The 14458-nt window shown below is 43.0% G+C and overlaps 2 protein-coding genes and 1 pseudogene across 2 annotated transcripts in view; all 3 read left to right on the forward strand.

Moving 5' to 3' along the window:
• The window catches only part of LOC115382176 (NACHT, LRR and PYD domains-containing protein 3-like), a 1518151-nt gene that overhangs the window by 305978 nt on the left and 1197715 nt on the right, over nt 1-14458 (forward strand). Inside the window, exon 3 of the mRNA XM_030083864.1 lies at nt 1016-1023. The gene's annotated coding sequence lies outside the window, so the exon portion shown is untranslated. The remainder of the gene's footprint in view (nt 1-1015; nt 1024-14458) is intronic.
• The window catches only part of LOC115382198 (NACHT, LRR and PYD domains-containing protein 3-like), a gene marked incomplete at its 3' end in the record, with an annotated part of 406576 nt that overhangs the window by 258909 nt on the left and 133209 nt on the right, over nt 1-14458 (forward strand). The gene's annotated exons all lie outside the window — the stretch shown is intronic.
• LOC115382173 (NLR family CARD domain-containing protein 3-like) overlaps nt 1-14458 on the forward strand; it is a 61434-nt pseudogene that overhangs the window by 8760 nt on the left and 38216 nt on the right.

Raw genomic sequence — 14458 nt, forward strand, 5'->3', positions numbered from 1 at the left:
ACCAACTGTGCGGAGAATGTCAATCTTTGTGGCGTGTGGAAGGTCAAACCCACTGAAGTATTCATCGCACACTTCCAACTGCAGCTCTTTGTTGGCAGCAATGAGCACCTGCAAGTCCTCCAGATAGTTGAAGATCTTTATGGTCACTGGACGTCTGCTGTCGACGATGTCTAGTAGACTGATGATGTTCTTGCACTTGTCAGCCATGATATTGATTTGCACATTCAGGGACTGAGCCAGGTCAGGGTCTTGAAGCATCTCATGGAGTTTCTCCACAGAGTGTGGAACACTTCGGCCACACACCTGTGAATGAAAACCATACAGAGAGACACAAAAGGAAAAGAAAGTGATTAGGCTTGTGTGTGCGTGTGTGTGTGTATAGGGGCCTAACTAGCTGAGAATAATTACTGTCATATGACACATTGACACATTACACACTTATTTACCATTGTTTCCATCTCGATGAACTCCTTGTAGAGTCCAAAGTACTCTCTGTGGTAAAGTGCGGCAAAGAACCAGGAGTTCCACCGTGTTGCACAGGGGTTTGGAGGCACGACCACCCCTTTTCTTGGCAGCTTGTTTGTCATGAAGGCCAGATAGCGTCTCTTCCAGGATCCAGCATTGAGAAACATCTGAGAGAAGCTCACCATGAAGTTGTTCAAATGATTAAAGGGTTTGCGAAAGGCATTTCCAATAAGGCTCATGATGTGCGCCATGCATGTGATGTGCAGTGAGTTGGGGTACAGTGCCTGCAGAGCAGCTTTGAATGCCTTTTTCAGGTATGCTGCGTTATCTGTGTCAAACACAATCACATTTTCATTTTGAATGCCAAAACCTTGCAGGCACTTTACAACAGACACAGATACAGTAGAGTGGTTACACTCTTCAAGGAACACGGTGTCTGCAAGGTAGGCTAAAATGCGACCAGAATGATCCTTCTCGAGTGGTGCACGCAGAATGTTAAGCACACATCTCCCCTCTATATCTGGAGTCTCATCAAATATCACAGCAACAGGTTTTCCAGTTATAAGTGTCTTCAACTCCTCTTTTTTCTTCTCATACACTGCTGACAAGTATTGCTCCTGAAGTTGGTGAAATCCTGGAATGGCACCACCATTGATGACATTTTCCTGGAGGAATTTCCTCATTACAGGATGGTCGCTCTTGAAGAGTGGAATATTCACTGCAGTGCAGGTGGCAACCCAAGACTCACAAAGCTGTAAAAAAAAAGATTTTTTTTGTTGAACTATTGAGTTGTCTTATCTCTATTTCTCTCTGTCTCATCTCACTAACCCCCTCACACACACACACACACACACACACACACACACACACACACACACACACACACAAAATCACTCTATCACTGAGGTTAAAGCCTTTTCCTCTCCAATTAAATATATGCAATATTTAAAACAGCACCTGTAATTGGGATATTTAAAAACAACCCATACTCTCTCTCTCTCTCTCTCTCTCTCTCTCTCTCTCTCTCTCTCTCTCTCTCTCTCTCTCACACACACACACCTCCGTCACATTCCTTTTTTATTAGTTCGTTATTTAGCTGAAATTGTTCATCACCTCATTTCTCGTTGCCCTTGAAAGGGTTTTGGAGGTTGCTGCCTCTGTTAAGGTGAGTTGTTTGGAGCTTTTTTCTCCATCAGCAAGCCTCTTGGTGTGCTTAGCGGTGGTGAAGTGTTGCAACACGCTGGACTTTCTCTTGTGCTCCAAAACCAAATTGCACGGGGTGTAGAAAAGTTTACCCCTGCTTTAATGAAGTATACCGGGGTACTGGTTAGCTTGGTCTTTGGCTGAAATATTCGGTGGCAAATGTGACGAATTTTGTCTCTTCATTGTTTCTCCAACTTTCTTTGAGCGCCTTGCTCCCATGAGTGGGTTTGAATGAGAATGCGTGAAGTGATGATGTCAGGCCGGGCGTCGCGGAAATTGTGACATCAGGCGAAACCATTTCTCATTTTTTTCGCCGTAAATGTGACATTATTATGCGGGGATTATGCAAGCTTTTGGAAAATATGTGGCCTCTGCATAATCAGCGGCAAAACGGTGATTTATGCGTGAATTCATGCGATCACATGATCGCGTTTTTCTGGAGGGTCTAATATATACGGTGCAACACTGTCTGTAAATACTGTTACTATTATTATTTATGTTTTATCTTTATTATTATTAGTATCCTTTGTTTTTTACTCGCCGAGAGTTAGGCTTCTTACCCGGGACCCGAGTACCCCCTATTCGTGCCACAAACATGTCAATGTGAACTGGTATGACAATAAAGTTTACTTGATTCTTGACCAAGGACTTGAAAAGAGTGACTTGAGAAGAGCAAACCCCTCCCTGAACACTGATGGAAAAGCTGTGGAAAGGGTGGAGGGTGTGATTCTCCTTGGAGTCAGTGTTTTCAGCTAAATATCCTGGACTGTCAAGACCTCAAACCTGGTCTAGAAATCCACCAGAGACTCTACTTCCTCTGAAAGCTGAAAAAAAAACTCAACTGGCCTTGAACTGTTGCTGCACTGCAACACACACACACACACACACACACACACACACACACACACACACACACACACACACACACACACACACACACACACACACACACACACACACCAATGTTTCTTGTTCTCAGTCACTCCAAGTTGAATGTTTTCTCATAGGAGGAATCCATTACCGGGAACTGGACGAGGACTTGGACTTGGACCTGGACCCAGCCTTTCCTACATAAACAGAGATTGGTACACTTTTATTTTTTCTTGATGATCCAGTTTAACCTTAACTAGAATAAATCTACATTCTTTATCTTTTATTTCTGAAATCACCCCTCCACCCCTCTCTTCTTCCCTTTTTTCTCTAAATGAAAAAAGGTGTTCTTAAAGACTATTGCTTTTAATTTTGCTGATGTTCTAGTGTTCGAAAAAAAAAACATTTGCTGCAAAATACTATGTCAATCTTTTTTTTTCCATGTTTGTTATTCTTTTAATTATATTCATTAATTGGATTATTTAGCCCATTTTGATTCAAAAGAAGAATCCATCCATCCTTCCGTCTATGTTCTACCACTTATCTGGGACCAGGTGGTGGGGGCAGCAGTCTAAGGCCCAGTTCCATTTCTCTTTCTATCCCTACCCCTGAGCCCTACCCCTTGCCCCTGCCCCTTTGAAATGGAGTTCTAAGGGGTTCGGGCCGAAAGTAAACCCCTCTGAATTGGGACACCCCTTCGATGTATGTCATCAGTAGTCGCTGCTGCAGATGCGACAATTGTTTGTCGAAGAAGAATCAGTACGTTTACATGCAGCCAGTAACCCTTTTCAAACCCTTTTCAAACTCGAATGTTGGCAATAACCCAGCAGCGCATGGCCATGTAAACACCCGCCAAAACCCGGAAAAGCTAGTTTTCATGATTTGTAAAACCTGATAAAGACCGCTGGGTTACTCCTTTTCAAACTCGAAAGTGCCGCCGTGTAAACAGATAACGAGTTAAGGGACATTGTTTTTGGTTCTGCGCATGTGCCAGCCGCAATGAAACATGGTCTTTTGAGTCCAGCAACGAGTAGGTGCGAAACTCACCGCACTTTTGTCCGTGTGAGGCTTCCGTAACGCACGATACGAACTGTTATTCCTAGCGCGCACATCGCACATGCTTCCTTCTGAAAGTCGGCGATTTGTACGGCCTGCAGAAAAATCATGAACAACAGAACAACCGTTCTGTCTGCGTTCCGTCCACAGAACGGAGTCACCGCAGCGTCTGCCTCTGCAGTCCAGTGGAGGAGGTTGCCAGATCTGTTGCTTTAGGCCATAAAAAAATCTGAAACTCGTAGAAAGCAGCCTAAACCTCCATCTCGGTTTAAAATGCACGTTAAAATCGTATTTTTATGATAAAAAACACGTCATAAACACATAATCATTTATTCAACCCATCCAACGTGTTCAAAAAAGCAGCCTGCTTGGTGCAGAAACCCCACCCAATCTGGCAACACAAAGCCGCTCCGGTCAGAGCTGTTTTGTTCTGAGAACAGCATGACGTGTGCCGTGGTTTGGAAAGGGATATCCCGATTGAATGCGCTGACTTGTAAACAGGGTAACTCTCTATTTGTTAAAGCATGTAAACAGGGTTTTCCTAATGTTTCAGAAACCCAGATATTGACCTGAACCCGAATTTTAGCTGCATGTAAACGTAGTCAATGTTTTTCTTACATTTCAAAACTTTATTCATTGAGATAATACTTAAAGTTATGAACTTCTTTCGTTACGGACGCCGCCATCCTGCCGATCTTGCACGACTTTCTGGGAAATCTGTCATACCCTTCCGTTTGGAGTGTGCCTCGGGAGAATCTCCGTTTGGAGGGGTGAATAGCCCTACCCCTTGCCCCTACCCCTCCGTCATAATGACAATCGGGACACCCCTACCCATCCACGTAAATGCGCAAAACGGAGAGCTAAGGGGTGAAATGGGATTCAGCCAAAGTTGGGATGTCCAGACTTCCTGTCCCCAGAGACTTCCTCCAATTCTTCCTGGAGGATCCAACGGTCCTGTGGCACCCAAACCCCTGTGGTCCCCAAACCAGACCCCCTCCAGCCCCCGACTGCACCTAGAAATTCTGTCCATAAAGATCATGAACAGAACCGGTGACAAAGGGCAGCCCTGCCAGAGTCCAACATGCACTGTGAACAGCTCCGACTTACTGTCTTCAATGTGGAACAGGCTCCTCCTTCGGTTATTCAGAAACTTGACGGCCCTTAACAAGGGGCCCCGGACTCCATACTCCCAAAGCCCCGCCCCCCACAAGATACCACGAGAGATGCAGTCGAACGCCTTCTCTAAGGGCCTCCACACACTACAGGATAATCGGGCCGAATTTTGCCCCGATCCTCTCCTCCCGATCGAGGCCGACAGGGTCCGATTGTCGGGAGTATGCAAATGAGTTCGGGTCCGATCTTCGTGTAGTGTGCGGTGTGTTCCGAGAGATTTTTTCCGGTCGGAGCCTCTCGGGAGGCGTCGGAAGGGGAGATCGGAGATAATGAACATGTTCAATATTTCCGATCGCAAATCCTGTAGTGTGTGGTGCGCTCCGAGAGGCGCCGATCAGCTCCGAGTAGAGCTGTCCACACCCTCGAAATAAAGCCTCCTGATTGGATGAACAGCTCCGTCTCACCAAGGTGCCGCTGATTAAAAACATCCACTCACAGCTGTCAGAGCTGGATGAATATATGTCTGTGAAATATATTCACTATATGACAGTGAAACAGAAAAGCCAGAGCTTCTAAACTCAGCCGTGCAGAAAGTGATGGTTCATCCTGTCGCTCCTGGATGAACCGGATCCTCCATTCAGACCCAAACTCTGATCTAATATCTGCATCTCCGCCAGTCCTGCAATAATCCCAATGTTTTAATTCATCTCCGTTATTAACCATCACGGAAGAATGGGGAAGAAAAAAATAATAATAAAAGAAAAAAAAAAAAACTTTCCACTGATTCCGTGCCCTCAGAGACAGAGCGGACTATAATGAAACTTTCCTAATCAACGTATTTTTACTCTGATTTAAACTATCAAATCTGTGGACATAAAGAATGATTTAAGATATTTGATTATTTAAAAAAGTAGCTTTTATTTGACACGGTCTGCTAATAACTTTATTCTACTGCTGCACTCGGGACTCAAAAGTAAAAAAAAAACAAAAAAAAACACACAAACAGATTAGCTAATAAGCTGAATTATTATTAAATGTAAATTATAATAAAATGACCTGAAACTATGTTTCCCTCTTCTGTACTGGAACATTTAAATTTTCTAACAAGGTGCTGACAGTCCGTGCTCCGTGCGCACGGCGGGTGGGGGTCTGCACTGAAGGAGCGATACCAATGTGAATGAATGAACTGAGGGAACGAATGAGTTCTCCACTTATTATTGAAAGTGGACAGTGAATGTAAAAACAGCAATGAAGGGAAACAGCACAAAGTCACGTTGGACGATGTGAGATTTGGAGGAGTGAGGAGCCGATTCTCGGCTGAAGAATCTGCTAGTGTGTGTTCTGCTCCGGAGTGACACCGCACACTAGACGATCAGGAGGGGAAGATCGGGTACGGTCTGTCCTCTGCTGTCGTGTAGTGTGTGGTGTCTGAATCGGGGAAGATTGAAAAAATCCTGTAGTGTGTGGCTGGCTTAAATCCACAAAACACATGTGGACTGGTTGAGCGAACTCCCATGAATCCTTGAGCACCCTAAGGAAGGTCTAGAGCTGGTCCAGGGTTCTACGACCTGGACAATTGTACTTCCTGGATCCGCGGTTGGACTATCAGTCGAATCCTCCTCTCCAGTACCCTGGAATAGACTTTCCCAGGGAGGCTGAGGAGTGTGATCCCCCTATAGTTGGAGCACACCCCCCTGGGGTCTGCTATCTGCCTATCCAGAGGAACTATCCCTGATGTCACACCTTCTTGCTTGGCTCTCGGAGGAGGTGGGCACTTTTTGTATCGCTCTCTACTTGCTTCTCCCTCCCTATTGTCTCTGCTTGCTGCTGCTTTTGTCTCGTCTGCTTGACTGGAGCAATCACTTGACTTTTGTTTTTTTTTTTTTTTAACCAGATGATGTTCACACGATGAATTTGATGAGTCTTTATTTTTATTGTCTGATCTCCCATGAGGACCTAGCTGGAGTGTCAAACTCACTTCCTGCAGGGATGAAGTCCTGTGTGTTTTCCACCTCTCCCTGTTTCAACACACCTGAATCTCAAAGAAGGTGCCTTTACCAGGTTGAGCAGCAACCCTGACAACAAGCCTCATTACAATCAGCTGTGTTGAAGCAGGGCGCCAAAAAACAAAACAAAACAAAACAAAACAAAACATGCAGGGCTGTGGCAATCCAGGAACTGAGTTTGAAACCTGTGAACTAAAGCAGTGTTTACCAATCGCGGTCATCAGGGACCCCCATCCAACTTGTGACATCTGACATATTCCTCTTGGCCCACATGTGGAATCAGACATTTAAGATAGTAACAATCGATCTTTCTGGTTCTCATTCACTCAAAATTGAATATGCTTTCTTGTAGGATGTATCCAAGATCTGAAGCCAGCTGTGTATCCATCAAGACTCACTGGTCCAAAGACAAACTGATAGACTTCAGAGAATCTCCTTCCTCAGAGTCTCAGTAGGTTTTCTTTTATCTGGCGTTGTGCATTTTCTGTCATTATTTACTAAATGATTCATCGAACATGACACACATCGTCTCCCTGTCACTCCATTTGTTTTTGTCATGATGAGCTAGTTATGAGCTTTAACTGTTGTCTTTTCCCTTTTCTGTTTTTATTCCCAACTTTTGTTTTCCCCCTTTTCCCCTTCATTTAAAATCACTGAACAGTAAATCTTTCACCCTTTTTTCTGAGATGAAAGTTTCCTGAACAATCTTCAGCAGAATATCAAACTTCTGACTTCACTTCAGTGCAAAGTGAACATTGTTAAAGAAATATAAAGAACCAAATGGAACATGTGACATTTTACAGCTCCAACATTGCATTTAGTATTGAGAGAGCAGTTCCAGTTCAAACCTCTGCATTTATATGGCTATGTTTACATTCAAGTAATATTGAGGATAAGGTCAAAATTCAGGTTTCTAAAACATTTAGAACAATCTGTTTACAGTCGTGAGTGGACAAAGTTACACCTGGTAACTATCACATGGTGATTGTAATCAAAAATGGAATTTCCACACTAGAATGGTGTTAAGCAGTTTGCACTCCTGTATCACAGCAGGAAGGTTCTGGGTAGCCTATGATCTTGTTCAGAAGGTCCATGGCCCTGAGCCTGAAATAAACAAAGCTACAAATATATAAGTGAATACACACTCATACAAATAAACAAACAAAGCAAATTGGTTATTCTTCCCTTACACAAGTATGACGTCATAAACTGCATTGAAAAGAAAAGACATATTTTCAAATTGACACAGGTTTTTTACAAATTTCATGAAAAGAGATCAGGTAGTTCTGATATTTTTCTGGCAGTTGGCTCTACTGTATCTAAGTTTTTGTAGCTTTAACAAAGAAAGCATTTCCTCAGTCCAGCTGTTAAAAAAGGGAGGCTTGTCTGATTTCCATTGAAAAAGCATCAGTCTTCAGGCTATTAATGAGGTGAAGGCTATTGCCTTTCCCTGTGGTGCAGAGACAGTGTCCTCTGAGGGGTGGAAATTCAAAGACTGTAATAAATGGGGAAGGTGCTATCAACTTTTTACACATGTATGCACATTTGTCTTTTTCTGAAACTTCTCAAAGCCTCGCAGCTTCAAAACATGTGACCCATAGGAGCTCGGCTCTGCTGACATCTTATGCAGGAGGGACCAAGGTTAGGATATATTTTTGCAAGCTTGTCATTAGAATAGTGTAATCAATGTACCACCTTACAGTGAATCAAATATTGTCTCATACAAATGGAGGAAGTATGAGCATTTTTCAGACACAGCTGCGAAGACTCCTCAGTGAGATCAATATTTAGGTCCTCTTCCCATACAGATTTAGTTTCGCTCCATGAGATTGGATTGATGTTTTGTGTCATGGTAGAAATCTTGGAACTATTCCCTTTTCTATACGGATTTAAAGTCGGGATGTCATCAGTACTACTTTTATCTTCTAATTTGTAGAAACCTATACAAATGAATGTTAGGGATGTTGTAGTTTTATTGTAGTGTCTCAAATTAAATCAATGTTCCTTTCACAAAAGGTTCCTTGAGAAAGACCAATCTATTTCTATGCCAAATTTTGAAGGCTGAATCAGTTTGATATTATCAGGTTGATATTAACTCATTGACTGCCAGCAGTATGGAGCAGACAGCTCCATACTGCCAGTTTTGGGGCAGTTTCACAGAAATTTCAAGGCCCACAGAAAATTGAGTTTAAGGACTACATAAGCATTCAACCCATGTAAAGAACCCCTTAGACTCTCTTCTTTCATCAGGAAAAAAAACCACATTTTTTTCTAGCCTTTTTCGATCTTTAGTAATCGGCAGTAGAACAAAGAGTGGTTTCAATGAAAATGCCAAATTTTGACCATAAAATAGAGACAAGGAGCTTTTTCTGCAGAGAAGCAAGTTCAAGCAAAATGGTGACTGACATCTATTTTTTTTTTTGACACCTCAACATCTGAACAGTTCCATGGTCACCGGCATTTTGTTCGCTGTCACCCCGATCCTTTGCTATCTCAGTCAGATCTCAGTTTTTAAAGCAGGGGTGGGGAATCCTGGTCCTGGAGGGCCACAGCCCTGCATGTTTTCCATGTCTCCCTGCTTCAACACAGCTGATTGCAATGAGGCTCCTTATCTGGCTTTCTGCTGGACTTGGCCATGAATCTTGATTCGATTCAGGTGTGTTGAAGCAGGGAGACATGGAAAACATGCAGGTCTGCGGCCCTCCAGGACCAGGATTCCCCACCCCTGTTTTAAAGTATCTAACAAGTCGTTGAGCAGACAATGCAGAAGCTCTGTTTTGAACACCTCAGTGTTCATCGTACAAGTGGCCGTGCCCGGGTTCGGCACACCTGGGCTGGTTTTCTCGGTGGCGATCAAGGGCAAGCTCCTCGTAGTTGGAAGAGTTATGTGCCCCCCTTTCGTTGTTCTGGTTGTCATTTTGTACTTTATTCAAGTACCTGGTACTTAACTTACAATTCGATTTCAGCTACATTCATTGTTGAGAAAGCAGATTTGAGTTGGTAGGTTGATCCAAACATCATCAGAATGTGAAGAGCCATCTTCTGAACCACAGGGAAATTATCTGCAGTGCTTTCTTGCAGGTCGATTTGGTCACTTTCCTATGAAGCAACTGTGGGCCATGGAAAGATTTATTGTGCTTCCACAGCATACTCTTTGACATTTCTGACCAGAAATGGATTGTTCATGCAGAGAAGGACTTGTTTTCCCTATATGAAGTAATCAAATGATGATGGTGCAGTTCTACTCCTCCATCATCGAGTACATCCTCACCTCCTTCATCACTGTCTGGTCCGCTGCAGCCACGGCCAGAGACAAGAACAAACTGCAAATAGTCATCCGCTCTGCAGAAAAGGTCACTGGCTGCAGTCATTGCACCACCGACTGGTGCGGTGATTACGAAGACTAGGAGTCCCCACAGGGCCATGTCCTCTGTCTCTTCTGTGCTCTGATATGTCTGAAGCTGAAAAGAAGAAATCTTGGGGAGAACCACAGTATTGAGGGATCCCACTACCAGGGACGGACAGCTTTGGCAACAGCTAGCATGAGACAATAAGAAGTAAAGCCTAGGACTATGTTGAGGACAGTCCGTTGGACGGTCCAGCACAAGAACCACGGATCCCAGAAGTAGAACCAAAGCCAGTCCGCGGGCAGCACCGACAGGAGTGTCCTCCCGGTCCGGCCGGAGCTTGTTCGTAGGCCCTCGTAATAGTGGAGTCAGCAACTGAAACTGGAGAAGACTCCCCCTCGAAGGGCGGGACAGCAGGTAAAAAGCAATGAACGGACTAAAGGGAATAACATTCAGACATTAGAGGATAGGGCTCAGTGCACCGTACTTCCCACAGCATTCTAGCTCCTAGGACAGCTTTGTGGATAGTTTAGTATTTAAACTAGTATTTAGTTATAGTTTAGATAGTTTAGTTTAGTTTAATTTGGTTTGGTTTAGTTTAGTTTAGTTTAGTTTAGTTTAGTTTAGTTTAGTTTAGTTTAGTTTCATTTCGTTTCGTTTAGTTTAGTTTAGTTTAGTTTCGTTTCGTTTCGTTTCGTTTCGTTTCGTTTCGTTTCGTTTCGTTTCGTTTCGTTTAGGTCTAACTCAACATTTTACATAGGACATTGTATGTGTTTTTCCAAAATTCTTCAAGTTTTGAACATTTCCAAAATACATGAGGATGGTCTACATCTACTGTCCCACATTCACGCCAACATCTCTGTTGTATCTGTAATTGTTTACTTTTTACTTTGGGTGTAATAAAAAACCTGATTACATTTTTCCAGGCAAATTCCCTCCATACCCGAGAACTGGTGGTTGTTTGGTGACATTTCCACATATCTTGCCAATCCTCATCATCAATTTCAATATTTAATTCCTTTTCCCATTTTTCTTTAACTTTTCGAGTAGTATGCTTTCTCATGCCAATTTGACCTTTGTATAGCGTTGAAATTATTGTGATATCACTGCCTTTATATGCTTTAACCATGGTTTGAATGAGTGAATTCTCTTCTGTGGGGGGATTTACCTGGATTTTACTTTTGTAATAATCTCTCATTTGTAGGTCATGGAAAAAATCATAATTGTCAAACTGGTATTTTTGTTTCAGATTTTGGAAACTCTCCAGCTGGCCATTATTTTTCCAGAACACACCATGCTGTAGCCCCTTTTTTTGCCCAATGTTTGTATGTTTTGTCAAATTTAGCTGGCAAAAATTTCTCATCACAGGCAACCCATTTTAATTTTTTAGCATGTTTTTGAGCTTTGACATGTTTGAGGTTTGCTTAATACTTATTTTCAGACCAAGCCAGGTTTTGTTGTGCTGCATCACAAAGACGACACCACTGACTTAAACTTCAGTGCATGATGTCAGATCTGTTGTGAGATTTCATTTTACCATACGCTCATCTCCATATTGATAAATGTCAATCATAGTGTGGATATGTCTCTATGTCCAGTGTTCTGACATACATTCGTTTGATAAATGAGGGCAACAGTGTTGACCAAGATCTCACTCAGACAATCATCCAAGTCCATGTGAAAGTCACAATTCTGTTCTTTCTGCTCCAATGTTCCTCCATGTTTCCAGTCAGTCTGTTCCTGATGTTGTGTTTGTTTTCAGCTCTAACTCTGGATTTCCATCCAGCTGTGTGTCCATGAAGAGTGACTGGTCTATGCCAGAACCCCCCACCTTTAAATCAGGACCAAGACCTGCTGCTGAGGGGTGAGAATATGAGTTTTTTGTCAGGATATGTGATCACCACACACAGCAGCTTGAACAAAGTCAACATGTTTCCGCAGCATCAGCCAGCAGAGCTCCCAGGTTCTCCGTGGAGGCTCCGCCCCTCAGCATCAAACACATCTGGACTCCATCTTTATGGTGAGAACAAGTCTCCATTCAACACTTTACTGTCACATCAGGGATACACACAAAGTTATAGAGACAGTAATAGTGACTTTGTTGTTGACTGTAGTGGTAACAGTGGCAATCTGTCGTCAGATTCAGCTCAAAGTCAACTCCAGATGTTTCTGTGTTCCAGATGCTGGAGGACAACATGGTGACTTCCATGAAGAAGGAGCTGAAGAAGATGAAGAAGCTCCTGAGTCCAGATTACCCAGCATGCTCAGAGAGTGAGAGGGAGGATGAGGATGCAGAGCAGAGGAGCAGCAGAGAGTCATTTCTGAGGATCATACTGGACTTCCTGAGGAGGATGAAGCAGGAGCAGCTGGCTCAGCGTCTGTGGAGAAGTAAGAAGATTTGTTCTTATCGGAAAGTAGAGAACAAAAATCACATTGAGAGTTTCTGAACTCTGGTCTGCTTGCCATGTAAACATCTATATGAGATCAAAAGCTGTTCTCGACTGATGAGCTGGGTGGATCTGATGGAGGAGAACCACCTCTTCCAACACACTTTCATCTTCACAGTTATTGATAAAATCACTCAACTCAGTCATGCTTTCTTCTTTTCAGGAACGGCTCTTCCAATCTGTCAACAGAAGCTGAAATATGGCCTGAAGAAGAGGTCCCAGTGTGTGTTTGAGGGGGTTGCTAAGCAAGGAGAGTCCACCCTCCTGAACCAGATCTACACAGAGCTCCACATCACAGAGGGAGGGACTGCAGAGGTCAATCAGGAACATGAGGTCAGACAGATTCAAACAGCATCCAGGACAGCAGAAGGAGCAGAGACAAGCATCAGACCAGGAGACATCTTCAAAGCCTCACCTGGAAGATCTCAACCAATCAACAACTGGTGCACCTTCTGGGGAAAGCCTGGGCTCATCCGCAGGGACGGCATCCACCCAACTTTGGATGGTGCAGCCCTTTTAGCTCACAATATGGCTGATCGGCTTCGAACTCTAAATTGACAATCCAGCTATGAGCCCCGGGCGCAGAGCAGTCGTGTAGAACACTCCTCTGTTGATCTTGTTGATCCCGTCACTAATCCTGCTCCCGGATTTTTACAAGTCAAGCATGGAGGTTTACCTAGGCTAACAGAGACTGAGTCTGTCCATAGTGCTCAAAGCATTAAAAAAAAGTCAATGGGTAAAAAGCTTAACATCTGTACAAGACAAAATAACTTTTCCAGTAGGAAATACATAAAATGTGGTCTACTAAACATTAGAGCAATCTCCACTAAATCTCTGTTAGTTAATGACCTTATCGGTGACAATAACATTGATCTCCTTGCTCTAACAGAAACTTGGCTCCAGCAAGATGATTATGTGAGGCTCAATGAATGTACCCCTCCAACCTATGTTAATTTCCAAACAGCTAGATCAACAGGTCGAGGTGGAGGTGTGGCAGTGATTTCCCACTCCAGTCTTCTTCTTAAACCCAAAACTAATGTTAAATTCAACTCTTTTGAAAGCTTAATACTAACGCTTACTTGTCCAAATTGGAAGAATCAAAAAGCTGTGCTATTAATTATTGTGTATCGACCTCCTGGTCCTTACTCTGACTTTTTAACTGAGTTCTCAGAGTTTTTAAGCAATATAGTATTGACTCATAACAAGATCCTTATAATAGGTGACTTTAACATCCATGTGGATGATTCTGGTGATAGTTTGAGTAATGCGTTTATTGCAGTATTAGATAGTATCGGTTTCACTCAAAATGTTGATGAATCCACTCATAGTCACAAGCACACCCTGGATCTGGTCTTAACATATGGGATAGAAGTCAGTGACCTAAATGTTCTCCCTCAGAACCCTATTCTCTCAGACCATTTTTTAATTACTTTTCAGGTTTTGATTGAAGACTACTGTGCTCAAAAAGATAAAATTAAGCTGATACGGACATTATCTGAAAAATCTGTGGCTCGGTACAAAGAATTGATCCAGCCTGCATTTGCTGCATTATCTTGTGAACTCACAGAAATGAGCTTATTGGCCAGTGGTGATAATAGTGATCAGTTTGTTGACAGTGCTATGCACTCACTAAAATCTGCCCTTGACGTAGTGGCCCCGTTGCAGCTGAAAACCAATCGACCCAGGCGCGTTGCTCCATGGTTTAATTCTGAAACCCGTGTTCTCAAACAAAAAACTCGGCAATTAGAAAGACTGTGGCGTAAATCTAAATCAGAACAATCTCTGAAGGCCTGGAAATGTAGCTTGCTAAGCTATAAACAAATTCTCTTTAAAGCCAAGACATTATATTACTCTCGTTTAATAGAAATAAACAAAAATAACCCTCGGTTTCTATTCAACACTGTAGCCAGACTGACAACCAGTCATACTGTAGTGGAACCAGTAATCCCAG

This window comes from Salarias fasciatus, chromosome 23 (assembly GCF_902148845.1).
Source record: "Salarias fasciatus chromosome 23, fSalaFa1.1, whole genome shotgun sequence".
NCBI classification, from domain to species: Eukaryota; Metazoa; Chordata; class Actinopteri; order Blenniiformes; family Blenniidae; genus Salarias; species Salarias fasciatus.